This window comes from Notechis scutatus, chromosome 2 (assembly GCF_049901735.1).
Source record: "Notechis scutatus isolate UNSWTSFEM ecotype Mainland chromosome 2, rNotScu1.2, whole genome shotgun sequence".
Taxonomy (NCBI): Eukaryota; Metazoa; Chordata; class Lepidosauria; order Squamata; family Elapidae; genus Notechis; species Notechis scutatus.
This window is the reverse complement of record NC_142010.1, coordinates 75,330,416-75,345,041: the sequence shown is the minus strand read 5'-3', so window position 1 is coordinate 75,345,041 and position 14,626 is coordinate 75,330,416. Positions and strand designations below refer to the sequence as shown.

The following is a 14,626-nucleotide window of genomic DNA, read 5'->3' as shown; positions in this document are numbered from 1 at the left end:
TCACAACAGAAGAAGAAAATAATTCCTTATCAGAAGAGGAAATGGTAGCAAATTAGAAATATACATTTATAAAAACAACATTCCACCACCATTAACTAAATTCTCCACTATCAAAGTAATAACCCAATCTCCTTCCACAAGAGGAGCTGTGTAAGAGCATTATTCAGATAAGGACATACACATTGTAGCAACCCATAATACTAGAAGAAGGAAGCAGACCACTTACACAACAGCTTCCAACAAAATGGATACCCACAGAATTTCATCAAAAAGTAACTGACTATTCAACTCACTACAGCACAACCAACACAATATGGAAAGAATAGCTTGACCCCTTCCTCTCTGTGGCAGCCCCTCAGATATTGGAAGACTGCTATCATATCTCCCCTGGTCCTTCTCTTTACTAGACTAGCCATGCCCAGTTCCTGTAACCGTTCTTCATATGTTTAGTCTCCAGCCCCCTAAATGGTTGCTCTTCTCTGTACTTTTTCTAGCGTCTCAACATCTTTTTTATAATGTGGTGAACAAAACTGGATGCAGTACTTTAGGTGTGGTCTTACTAAGGCTTTATAGAGTGGTATTAGTACCTCACTTGATCTTGATTGTATCCCTCTGTTAATCAACTTAGGATTGCATTAGCTTTTTTGGCTGCTGCTGCACACTGCTGGCTCATATTTAGCTCATTGTCCACTAAGACTCCAAGATCCCTCTCACAGTTACTACTATTTAGCCTGGTTTCACCCAGTCTATATGTGTACTTTTGGTTTTTCTTGTCTAAGTGTAGGACTTCACTTTTCTCCACATTGAATTTCATCAACTAAAGCTCCTAAAACATCTTAAACAAACTAATAGACACAGTAGCCCAAAAAGAAAATACAGGAGTCACCTATAACACAGTGTCAGGACTGTAATAATCACTATGTAGGACAGATAGGCAGAAGGCTAGCAGAGCAGATCCATGACAGAAGACAAAATGAAAATCCTTAGTTTTGTAACACATGGACAGACTCAACCATAGTTTCAACTGGGAAATGTTAGCATCCTAGACCAAGTTAAATCCAAAAAGCACTAGGGAATTCCTAGAAGCTTGGCACTCAGACAAATCAGCCACCAACAGGTACATAGAGACAAACACACCATTCAAGAGACAGTAAAAAAAAAATCTAAAAACCTCACCAATAATCAACATCCTAATAAGTAGGAACTAACACCAGAATTAACACCAGACAAATGATAAAGCAGTAAAAAATACCTTAATTAAGGAACAACCTACTTAAACAACAAGCAGTAAATAACAACCTAATCAAGACACTAAAAGGAGAAAACAACACCCTCACAACAATGACTGGGCAAGCTACTATATGTAAACAGAAAGCAAACCTGTTTTCCTTTCTAGCACTGAAGATACACTGCTCAAAAAAATAAAGGGAACACTTAAACAATGCAATGTAACTCCAAGTCAATCACACTTTTGTGAAATCAAACTGTCCACTTAGGTAGCAACACTGATTGACAATCAATTTCACATGCTGTTGTGCAAATGGAATAGACAACAGGTGGAAAGCATAGGCAGTTAGCAAGACATCCCCAATAAAGGAGTGGTTCTGCAGGTGGTGACCACAGACCACTTCTCAGTTCCTATGCTTTCTGGCTGATGGTTTGGTCACTTTTGAATGCTGGTGGTGCTTTCACTCTAGTGGTAGCATGAGACGGAGTCTACAACCCACACAAGTGGCTCAGGTAGTGCAGCTCATCCAGGATGGCACATCAATGCGAGCTGTGGCAAGAAGGTTTGCTGTGTCTGTCAGCGTAGTGTCCAGAGCATGGAGGTGCTACCAGGAGATAGGCCAGTAAATCAGGAGACATGGAGGAGGCCGTAGGTGGGCAACAACCCAGCATCAGGACCACTACCTCTGCCTTTGTGCAAGGAGGGACAAGAGGAGCACTGCCAGAGCCCTGCAAAATGACCTCCAGCGGGCCACAAATGTGCGTGTGGCTGCTCAAACGGTCAGAAACAGACTCCATGAAGGTGGTATGAGGGCCCAACGTCCACAGATGGGGGTTGTGCTTACAGCCCAACACCGTGCAGGATGTTTGGCATTTGCCAGAGAACACCAAGATTAGTAAATTCGGCACTGGTGCCCTGTGCTCTTCACAGATGAAAGCAGGTTCACACTGAGCACATGTGACAGACGTGACAGGGACTGGAGACGCCGTGGAGAACGTTCTGCTGCCTTCAACATCCTCCAGCATGACTGGTTTGGCAGTGGGTCAGTAATGGTGTGGGGTGGCACTTCTTTAGGGGGCCACACAGCCCTCCATGTGCTCGCCAGAGGTAGCCTGACTGCCATTAGGTACTGAGATGAGATCCTCAGACCCCTTGTGAGACCATATGTGGTGCGGTTGGCCCTGGGTTCCTCCTAATGCACGACAATGCTAGACCTCATGTGGCTGGAGTGTGTCAGCAGTTCCTGCAAGACGAAGGCATTGATGCTGTGGACTGGCCCGCTTGTTCCCCAGACCTGAATTCAATTGAGCACATCTGGGACATCATCTCTCGCTCTATCGACCAATGCCACGTTGCACCACAGACTGTCTAGGAGTTGGGGGATGCTTTAGTCCAGGTGTGGGAGGAGATCCCCCAGGAGACCATCCGCCACCTCATCAGGAGCATGCCCAGACGTTGTAGGGAGGTCATACAGGCACGTGGAGGCCACACACACTACTGAGCCTCATTTTGACTTGTTTTAAGGACATTACATCAAAGTTGGATCAGCCTGTAGTGTTTTTTATCACTTTAATTTTGAGTGTAACTCCAAATCCAGACCTCCATGGGTTGCTAAATTTGATTTCCATTGATAATTTTTGTGTGATTTTGTTGTCAGCACATTCAACTATGTAATGAACAAAGTATTTAATAAGAATATTTCATTCATTCAGATCTATGATGTCTTATTTTTTTATTCCCTTTATTTTTTTGAGCAGTGTATTACCTAGTTTGATAATGAAACCTCTATCTGCAAGCAAACCACCAAGATCAGAGAGCACCAAGGACTTCATACTTCAAATGTGGCCTACAAATATACTCTTCCAATTTTCCATCTGATGAAAAACCAAGCCAATAAATAGTAAACTGCCAAACTAAGAAATAGAGTGAAAGGTGGAAAAAAACAATTGTATGAATGATTTTTTTCCCCCAGATGCAAATTATCATGAAGATAAGTTTTAGATTAGATTTAAGGTACATTTTGAACTTTATATTAGGTTTCAAACTGGAGAAATAAAGTGATATACACAAGCGATACCACCTGGAAGAGAGAAAGCTCTGTATTGGCTACTTTGATTGGCAACATCTCTCAAAGGTTTCCTGCCTTCTGCCAGTTGAGCCTTTTATCCAGAAATGCCAGAGCAAGTACAAGACATTATGCATGCAAAGTACTGACTTTACCAATGAGCTACTCTTCTTTAAATTTAAAAGTAATACTTTTTGCTAAACATCAGAAAACTCAGGCAAAATACCCACTGATGAAACATTCTAAATCTGTTTCCATAGAAAATGAGCCAAAATTTTAAAATTCTGACTCTTTTTTCCCTAGGATACTTCAGATAAGTCGATGCTTTCTATAAAAAATTCCCATTTTGAAAATAGCAAAAGCAACGACACTATTATAAACATTTAAATATCTTACTTTATTGATTGATTTATACCCTCTTCAGTAATTTCCAAAATATCTTACAAAAAGTGAATAATTTCATTTATTGAACAAATAGGAGAAGGGAATATCTGTTAAAGCCAAATATCCAATAAATGTAACTACTTTAATAATTCATATCTATTTTGAGGAGATGGATTGAATATTATCCAGAGTGATCTGCTAACAGTTTTTGTTATAGTTTGAGGCAAAGTCCATTATTGCCTAATACTGAGAAAAAACTGGATCTAGCAGAATTTGTTCAAAGACACTCTATCATGGTGTGATAAATTGAAGGTTTACTGTAATACAATATGCAAACTTACAAATATCACCATGTTGCACTCAAGTTAATCATGGACTTTTCCCACTATTTCCCATGAAACAGTTTATGATGATGATGATGATGTTATTGTTGCTTTTAGTATCTTCAAGTCAGTACTGATAATTTTCAATCCACATGGAAACAGGCAGTAGCAACTTAAATCTCATAATGGGGACAGATTTTTTTTTTAAGACTTTGACATTCAAGAAAAAAAGCAAAAATGTTTAGCAATTACCTAACTGGTAATAGGTCAGGTCCATAAGTCATAGCCCACCCACTAGCTTAGATTTAAAGTATGCACTTGTCTCATTTTAATTCTATGGAGCAGACAGCATTTTAGCTACACTTATATATTGGTTGTCTAAAGTGGATGGGCAACACACAATCACCAGTACCCTCAAGTTATGCCCACAAAATCTGATAGTAAAGTGGATAAATAGTAAACTGCTCTTTCTTCACCTTTAAACCCTTATTTCATCACAAATGTTAACTCTTTTGATATTTAAGGTATCAAAGATTGGAACTGGACTGTTTTGCCTCTAACAAGCCTCCTATTCCCATTCCTACTCTGAAATCCTCATAGACAGACAGACAGGCATCCCACCCCTCCAGAGACATTACTAGATCACCCCCTTACAGCTTTCTGAAAGTTTGGTAGGCTGAACTGTGGCCCTCACTCACTGCTTGCTCTACTTTGAATAGCTGACATAGATATACAATTAAATATATATAAGTAATGTTAGGCCAGGTTTAAAAAAAAAGCAGGAAAAGCTTTCTATAATTGACTAAATATCACAAATGACAGTATGCATACTTTCTATTGACAAAGGTGTACTGAATTTACTTTGACTTTATTGCTTATTAGCAGTTTTCAAAGGCATGTGAGTACTTGGTAGTAAAAAGAATTAAATCTTAAATGCGTTCATCTTTCATGCAGCCTACAATGTTATCCCTTGTTAGCAAATTTAGTGTCCTTGAAAAACTATGGGAAAACTTTGAAACTTGATTACAGATTTCTCCCTCATTAGTTTTTGTCAATAAATCCTTGACTCTGCTCTCCTAATTTTTCTCCCCAGGTACTTCCAGATCGAAAGACACAAACTTGTAGGCATTATGGCATAGAGAGGGGTTGTTATTTCAAATGCATCAAGTTCTCTTGTTTTCTCTTTCAAAGGCAGTATAGCAATAGATCATAGGATATAAGTGACACTGATAAGGATGTCATAGGCTTGTATTGTCTATGAACACATCTGCATAGATTAAAAAGCATCATTAAAAAACAAAAGATGAAGTAGGATGCATCTAGAAAGTTGTCTGACAACCACACCATACAAAAGATAGGGCAAGCAGGACCAGAAGGCATGGGGAAGGATGCACCCTTCTTCCTCAACGGGCTATCAGGAGACATGTCCTTACAAACAGTTCTTGTTCACTCTGGAAGCAAGATTTGTGGTTAAAACATTATTGGTGCATTCAGTCCTTGGCAGAAAATTTCACAAGGTCCAGAACTTCAAAACCACCAAGGAGAAAAATGAATTTGGGAATTGCTTCTGTCAGTTCTCACTGACTTCCATTGCTCTATTAAAATTATGCATGTAAATTATTGCTTTTATTTGTTTGTTTCATTTTATTTGTTTAATATTTGAGTATGTATTTTTATTTTATAATTTTGACTGATTTTCATCTATTTATGGAAAACTTCAGATTGAAGGACAGCATCGAAATAAAAACAATTAAAATGTCTAATTTCTTACATTAGACTTTTGTGAGTCTGCCATTGAAGAAAAAATAAAGTGTAACAAAACAGCAAGACCTGATTGGTTGATTTAATGACGTAAGAATTGGAAGTGTAATGTATTTATCCCATTTGAGCACTTATCATTGTCCCCGAATTTGTGTAACTGCAACACAGAGAGCCAGTTTAGGCTAATTTAGTGATTATGGCACTAGATTAGAAACCAGAAGACTGTGAGTTCTAGGCCCACCTTAACCATGAAAGCCAACAGGGTAGTCTCTGGGCCAGTCTCTTTCACTTAGCCCAGCTCACCTCATAGGGTTGTTATTGTTATGGGAAAAATAGGAGGAGGAAAGGTGTGTCGAATATGTTTTCTACCTTGAGTTATTTGTAAACATAATAAAGACAGGTTATAAATAAATAAATAGACCTCCCTCTATTATTAGGTTTCTTTTCTTTTTAATTTATTACCTGGATGTTACTATGTAGGGAATAATATTCTGTGCATGCAAAACATAAAAGTTTCTTTAAAGCATATGTTTTGCCAATGTCCTAAATTTATTCTTCTTCTGGGGGAAATTAGCTACATATTAATATGAGTTTGGGACAAAGTTTTCTGATATCTATATTCTTTTGAATTATTTCTATTACATGGAAATTGACTGAATTACCCCAAAATGGATTCTTTGTGCTATTCTTGTTAAGAGATAAGTCATTCAACACTAGAAATATAAATGTATGGTCTCAACTACCCAATGGACTGAAAATCTGATGTTACTTGTAACTCTCAGATAAGTAGGATATAAGATGTAGATTATATAAGAATAAGTTCTATGAAATATGGTTAACCTTTAGTGAAAATGTGTAAAATTTCATATACTTATGATACATTGTTTGTTTTTTCTGTGTTCCATTAACTATTATATATAGATGTGGGGTAATGAGATTTAGGGTGGAGTAGCTATTCTTAAAAGCCACCATTAATGATTTGTAGGAATGCACTTTTGTGAGGGATGTCCAAAAGAAATTATTACTATTGCACTGCAAAATGGAAGGCACAGGTGACTTTATCTCAGTGATACTACTTGATTTCTGCATTTTAAAAAAATGGTTCTTCCATGTGCTTAAAAGGACTCTATTGTACCTTGAAGAACCAGGAAAAGAAAATGTCTATACTGCATGATGCTTGCTTTTTCTACTCCACCTCTCCCGAAAAACCACAAAAAAGGGGGAGAGGGAGAAATCTTGCCTGTTCAGCAAAATTGGGTGTATTCTAATAACACAATGGTACCCAGGTTTCAAGAAAAGTCTCTTACTTTTAATCCTATTATCTCCATGCATTTCTGAAGATTAAAATGTGCCTGTTGATATGTGTGGAACATTTGTGCCTGTATTCACTTGCTGTTACAGACACAATTAATGAGAGGCAGGAAAAAAAAACCATGTTGTGCAGCTAAGAACCAGCATGAATGATCCTATACAATCTGTATTGAAGCCAACAGTTGTTTCTCAACATCATAATGCAAAATGCATTTGTTGCCTGTAGCTGATGCTGCATTCCAGGTGTGCTTAAATTATTTTTTATTTCCCCTTCCCTTTCTTCATAAGGACAATGTTTATATTTACTTGCTTAACACTTCCAATGGTCTTCTACAAAAGTTTATTAACAGAACAAGAGTATCAGTCTCTTAACACCAGAGAGCTGGAAGTAATGAAAATAGTAAATAGTATGTATGGTAATACGCTACATTCGTTTTTCATTTTTTCATTTAACATAAACTGAACTTCATTTAACTGAACTTTGATGGTTAAAAAAAAAAAGCTTTCAAAACTTGCTAATCTGCGAAACTTCCAGGAAAGTCTTGGGCAGGACTTTTGAACTTACTCTTTCCATTTAAATTATTGAAATAACTATTTTAAGACTAAATATTCTACATTAAGTCTCATGTGAAAGTAAAGTATTGAAAATATATGGCCAATAATTAAATGGTTAAAGGAATATTCATTAAACTAAATTAATTACAATATACTCAGGGAGAAAAAAATCCATGTGCATTCTTCACTATGCATACAAAGACACTGAATTCTGTGTGGACAGGTTGCGTCCTGGTACATTCTTGTTTGGCTCTTTTTACCAAAAAGAATGGTTTAATAAAGCAGAATTTAAGATATTACTGTACAATTCAAAGTGGAGCTTTGACTTGCTGCCACTGCAAGAAGTTTGGATTGCAAAAGCAACCCCCTCCCCCCAAAAACCATGAGAAATTTGGCTTACAGTTTTTAAGAATAACCACTCACAAAAAAGTTTGTACAGGTGAAACTCAAAAAATTAGAATATCGTTCAAAAGTTCATTTATTTCAGTAATGCAACTTAAAAGGTGAAACTAATATATGAGATAGACTCATTACATGCAAAACAAGATAGTTCAAGCCATGATTTGGCATAATTGAGATGATTATGGCTTACAGCTCATGAAAACCCCAAATCCACAATCTCAGAAAATTAGACTATTGTGAAAAGGTTCAATATTCTCTGCTTAAAGTGTCCCACTCTAATCAGCTAATTAAGCCATAACACCTGCAAAGGGTTCCTGAGCCTTTAAATGGTCTCTCAGTTTGGTTCAATAGGAATCACAATCACGGGAAAGACTGCTGACCTGACAGACGTGCATAAGGAGGGAAAACCACAAAAGAAGTTGGATGTTCCTAAAGTGCTGTATCAAAGCACATTAATAGAAAGTTATGTGGAAGGGAAAAGTGTGGAAGAAAAAGGTGCACAAGCAGCAGGGATGACCGCAGCCTGGAGAGGATTGTCAGGAAAAGGCCATTCAAAAGTGTTGGGGACTTTCACAAGGAGTGGACTGAGGCTGGAGTCAGTGCATCAAGAGCCACCACACACAGATGGATCCTGGACATGGGCTTCAAACGTCGTATTCCTCTTGTCAAGCTGCTCCTGAACAAGAAGCAACGTCAGAAGCATCTTACCTGGGCTAAAGAAAAACAGAACTGGTCTGTTGCTCAGTGGTCCAAAGTCCTCTTTTCTGATGAGAGCAACTTTTGCATCTCATTTGGAAACCAAGGACCCAGAGTCTGGAGGAAGAATGGAGAGGCACACACTGCAAGATGCTTGAAGTCCAGTGTGAAGTTTCCACAGTCTGTGTTGATTTGGGGAGCCATGTCATCTGCTGGTGTTGGTCCACTGTGCTTCATTAAGTCCAGGGTCAATGCAGCTGTCTATCAGGAGATTTTGGAGCACTTCATGCTTCCTTCCGCAGACGAGCTTTATGGGGATGCTGACTTCATTTTCCAGCAGGACTTGGCACCTGCCCACACTGCCAAAAGCGCCAAAACCTGGTTCAATGACCATGGGATTACTGTGCTTGATTAGCCAGCAAACTCGCCTGACCTGAACCCCATAGAGAATCTATGGGGCATTGCCAAGAGAAAGATGAGAGACATGAGACCGAACAATGCAGAAAAGCTGAAGGCTGCTATTGAAGCATCCTGGTCTTCCATAACACCTCAGCAGTGCCACAGGCTGATAGCTTCCATGCCACACCGCATTGAGGCAGTAATTGCTGCAAAAGGGGGCCAAACCAAGTACTGAGTACATATGCATGCTTATACTTTTCAGAGGTCCGATATTGTTCTATGTACAATCCTTGTTTTATTGATTGCATGTAATACTCTAATTTTCTGAGATTGTGGATTTGGGGTTTTCATGAGCTGTAAGCCATAATCATCACAATTATGCCAAATCACGGCTTGAACTATCTTGCTTTGCATGTAATGAGTCTATCTCATATATTAGTTTCGCCTTTTAAGGTGCATTACTAAAATAAATGAACTTTTGCACAATATTCTAATTTTTTGAGTTTCACTTGTAACACTAAACTTTTAATTCCTGGTTAGTTAAGTCACTCCTGCCAATAGGAAGAATTAAACCAGAATTAACGGCACCAGAATTCTCCAGTTAAACTGCATGCAAATACAGCTGTCTTCTACATCCACGAAAGCATGAATGAAGTAAATGAACCCTACCTATATGTATGCCACTATCATGTTAACAGATAAAATACTGGCTGTATCAGATCCAGTGCCATTATATTCTACTCAGACAACAATTGGCTAATTTGTAACATAAGGTTGTGACTTATAGTAGAAATATCGGAAATTACTGGCTGTCCGATCCATGCTCCTCCACACTCCTGATACGCCACTTTGTGTCTCTTTCAAGGAAAGTTTAGAATTCTATCATTTTAATTTGAAATGTCACATTATTCTAAGAAGTAGATGCCATTGACCAGCTGATCTTTGTCATTAGTCTGCTCTTAAATCCCCAAGGTTAATTCTCTGATAACTGCTACTGCTTGTGTTACCTTTGTTCTGTCAACATCTGCATATTTCCTTTCTCTCCCTTCTTCACCTACCTTCTATCTTTCTCTCACTTGTCCCAGAAGAAACAAAATGTACATCAGTCATGATTTAAGTTTACTTATAGATTGTTACCTAAAGCAGTCAATCCTATTGCTCTACCAAGAATCTGGTGTATCTTTTCACACACATGAATATTCATTAACAAGGTATGGAAATACACATATGCACATACATCACACCTGTACGGAAAGACAACATCTGGGAGGCCTTGGCTCCACTGAGGTATCTGTTCAACACTTCTCACAGCTGTCAATTTGTCGATGACAGCAATAAGCAGTCAGGCTGATAGACATATTTTACAATCTTGTTCAAACATCTGTAATGGCAGAATTACTCATTTGTTTGAGTATTCTGGCACGATTTCATTTTAAGTTTTAAATTCCAATGGAAGATTAGCTACAATTTCATAATGACATAAAGCCCATGAATAGGATAGAGAAACCTGGGGAGGATCACTCCAACCTGCTTATATGTTTTTGGTAAAACATTTGTCTCTCTATCCCAGTTCCAAAAACTAAATCCACTTCTTACTACCATAGTCATCAGCTGTATTCAGTTGCAAACTGTCATAAAGTTATCTACATGGAGGTATGTATGTTTTGGAAATGTATAGTCTTCTCATAATAGAAATGGATAATTTGCTCCATTAAAGCCAGCAGATTAAATCAATTGATTTCACTGTGAAGAACCAACTCAACGCTGACTCATCTTGATATTCCTAGAGTTAGAACTTGGACAACATAGCAAAGGTGTAGAAGAAAGTAATAAACAGAACATTCTCAACAGTCAACTGGTTTTTTCTTTAAATAAAATCTAGTACTGTTTTGTGCTTCATCCCAGATGTTGAAAGCACTTCTTTTTATGATTTCAGTACTTATCAAAATAATCCTTAAAACAGATCAGTAGTTTACCCCCACAGACCAGTCAGGAGGCTGAGGCAATAGCAGGTAGCAGGTGGGATCATAAAATTTCATAGCCCATATTTTTTTTATTTGATTTTCAATTGAAGACTTTTCACTTCTTTTCACTTCTTTGTAGGCGTAGTTGCAGCAGCACGGAAGATTAGTTAAATACAACTCCAAGGTTCACCAAAATAATTCCCAGATCAGTTGGTATTAATAAGACGTAGGCATACCACTTTTTGAAAAGCACAGACATGTCACTTGACAATTCGACCCCATGAAAGTGTAGGGCACCTACCCAACACGACTGGATCTGCAGAACGCATTTCATTCGAATACAGAATTTGCAGAGAGAATAAAACATTAATAAACCAGACTGGCTGGCTTTGTGATAACCATTAAGCCACAAAATGGAATCAAAACAATCGAAACAGAACTTAAAGGAACCCAATTTAAACGCTGTGAGAAATAAAAGAAACCAAACTCAAGTTTTTTGTGTGCTAACTCCGTCCTACTCTGTTTTAGCGCGCCGCGTGAACGCAGCCCAAGCGCCGTTCGTCTTCGGATTCAGCCGCCGCTAAGCGCCTAAAATCCTACCCGGACTAGTCGCCAAAGGTTTCGAGGGCGACTGCGAAACCTGCTTCAGCCCGCATCGCTTCCCTCTCCACCCCACCCCGCACTCCGCGCTTCCCTTACAGTTCTCCATTTGTTTTCCAAAGGGGCGCCCGAATTCAGCGCCCCGGCCTTCCCGTGCAAAACGAATTGGAAAGAAACTCTGTCCTACGCACACGCTTTACCCTTCCTGCGCGCTAAAACCCAGCAACGAAGCCGCCCGGCCCTTCCTTCTATATACCTGGTATTGCAAGAAAGGCGCGTTCCTCCAAATCTTTTTTACCAGCTCTCCCTTTGTCTGGTTGGATCTTCCGAGGAGGACGGTGTACAGCGCCGAGCCGGTTGGGGAAAGCGCATCACGATGGCCGCTCGCGGCAGCGGCTCTTCGGAGAAAGAAGTTCAAGGCAGCTGAAAAGTTGCCGAAGGAGCTAGAGGAGGGGCAGCCGCACTCGCGCCCTCTTCGCCCCTTTCCTCCTCCGGCTGCCGGGGAGGAGAAAAGAAGCAGCGCCAAAAGGGTGGGGCGGGGTGGGGGGTACCTGCGCGCCCGGGTTCAAGCAAAAGGTGTCGCGCGCGTGTTTGAGAGGCAGCGAAACAGCGCGCGCCGGGGAGCTGTGTGTGTCGCGCGGCCTGTGGAGATTGTGGGCGCGCGCCCGAGGGTGGAAAGGCGCGAAGGGACCCCGGCCCTGTGGAAAAACCCTGCTTCTGAGGGAGCGCCAATTAGAGAAAAGTAGTAGCAGTGGCTTATCTTCCTCTTGAGGAAAAAAATGCCAAATACTGGAGTCCGAGGGGAGGGGGAAAAGGTGAGGGATGTGGATTCTTTCTTGCCCCACCATCTCCCCCGCAAAATGCTCCCTTTGCTTTTTTTCTTTTAGTCTCGAATACCAAGGGATGGACTCCCCCGCCCCCAAAAGTGAGGGTTGGGAGAGATATTGTCTCAACAGCTTTGAAAAATCTTTGTTAATTATTTACTGGTCTCTAATCTCAAATTCTTGGTCCAGCTACTGATAAGGCTGTGCCTTTGCAACCCCAGGTGTATTGGGTTGAAATTGATAATCTGACCCATTTCTCAATTGGGGTTTGGTCTGGAAGGTTTTTGGTGACCTTGGCAGATGATCTAGGTTGGAAGCTTTAAGTACAGATGTGCAACTTTGCTGCTGTCTGAGTTTGGTTGTTTTCTTGGGGATTTCATTACCAAAACTAAGTAACAGCATCAGTGCTAGTTAGAAACATCTGCAAGAAAACAACCAAGCTCGGAGAGCATCAAGGACGCCTCATTTCAACCCTAAACTGCAAATATTCTCCTTTATTGTTGTGAAACTCCCTGGGCTTTCAGGCCCATCAACCATGCATCCTTCTAGGCTATCTGGTGGAGTTGGGTTTTATGCTGAGTTGGGTTTTGTAGGATGGTTCCAATCTTTCCTTTCACGATGCACCCAGATTTTAGCACTGGAGGACCAAGGCTTGACACCTAAATCATTGATTCTTGGCATCGCCCAGGCTCTTATCTTGCTCTCTGTGCTTTTAAACATTTGCATGCAGCTGCTGCTGAAGCTTTGAAGTGGGGCACCACCTAATATCATGGAAGTAAATAGCACCCTGGAATAGTGCACAAACTTGATAAAAGGATAACAACTGAAATTATATCCAGACAATATAGAACTGCTATTGATAAAAGGAATGTTTGCATTTAAGGACTGGACTCAGAAAGAGGAAGTATTCCTTGAGCCCATAGCCTGTCACTAGACTTTCAAATGATGACTGTGGCAAGGAGCTTGTTTGAACAAGTACAGCTTGTGTGGAAACTGTGAGTCTTTCTGTATTAGTTGGACTTTGTGATGCTTATTCACCATATCCAATATTGCCCTTTTATTGAGTACCTGAGAATTACAGAATACAGAATAACAGAGCTGGAAGGGACCTTGGAGGTCTTCTAGTCCAATCACCATTTGGTCTATTCCACAATTTTTTTAAAAATCTTACCAAGAAGTCAGTTGTGGTCTACTTTGCCATATGCCTTACTGAAGTCCAAGTATACCATATCATAGCATTTGTTGATTCACTAATTTAGTCACTTTTGTCAAAGAATGCAACAAGGTTTGTCTGGCATGATCTGTTTAACGAATCTTGTTGGCTTCCAGTAATAGCTTTGGTCTTTTCTAGGGGTTCACAGATCCATTGCTTGATTATCTTTTCCAGGATCTTTGGAGGCATTGATATCAGGCTGATTAGTCTGTAGTTTTCTGGATCCTCCCTCCCCCCACCCTTGTTGAAGGTGGAAACGACATCAGCTCTTTTCCAGTCCTCTGGTAGTTTTCTGGTGTTCTCAGATTTTTGAAAGATATGGTACAGTGGTTCTGAGATGACATCTGCCAACTCCTTTAGAACTTTGGCATGTAATCTATTTGGTCCTGGTGATTTGAACTCATCTAGAGTGGGCAGGACCAATTTGCAAAACTTTGGTTCCCTCTTAGACATCTTGGTGGTCCTGGGAAATACTTGCCATAGTTGATGGGATTAATCCACATTTCTGGAATCAACACCCATAAACTTTCCATGCAGAGTGGCCCATTCATTTGTTTACCTCCATCTGCCCACAATTCCCTATTTGGAATTGGGCCATGCGAGCGGCTGACCAGAGCCTGTGTGCGGGCTCAGCTCATCTTTGAGCAGAAGTTGTGAGTCCAGCAGGACCTCCAGATTGTACATTAGGTCTGTTTATAACATTTATATGAAGATATCACTCGTGTGCACGCACATCTCAACTTGCATGGGCAGCAGGCGTTCTTCTGCCCCTCAGCCGGGCCACCAAGCTGCAAAGGTTGGGGACTACTGCTTTAAGATGACCTGGATCTGCTTTCAGCCTATGCCCCAAGAGGCCAATACATGAAGGAGGCACCACTGTGAGAAAAGTCTTCAGTAAATG

The 14,626-nt window shown here is 40.1% G+C and overlaps 1 protein-coding gene across 1 annotated transcript in view; it reads right to left on the bottom strand.

Annotated features, from left to right (window-relative positions):
• FAT2 (FAT atypical cadherin 2) overlaps nucleotides 1–12,085 on the bottom strand; it is an 81,497-nt gene extending 69,412 nt beyond the window's left edge. Inside the window, exon 1 of the mRNA XM_087955124.1 lies at nucleotides 11,945–12,085. The gene's annotated coding sequence lies outside the window, so the exon portion shown is untranslated. The remainder of the gene's footprint in view (nucleotides 1–11,944) is intronic.
• Nucleotides 12,086–14,626: the final 2,541 nt, after the last annotated feature.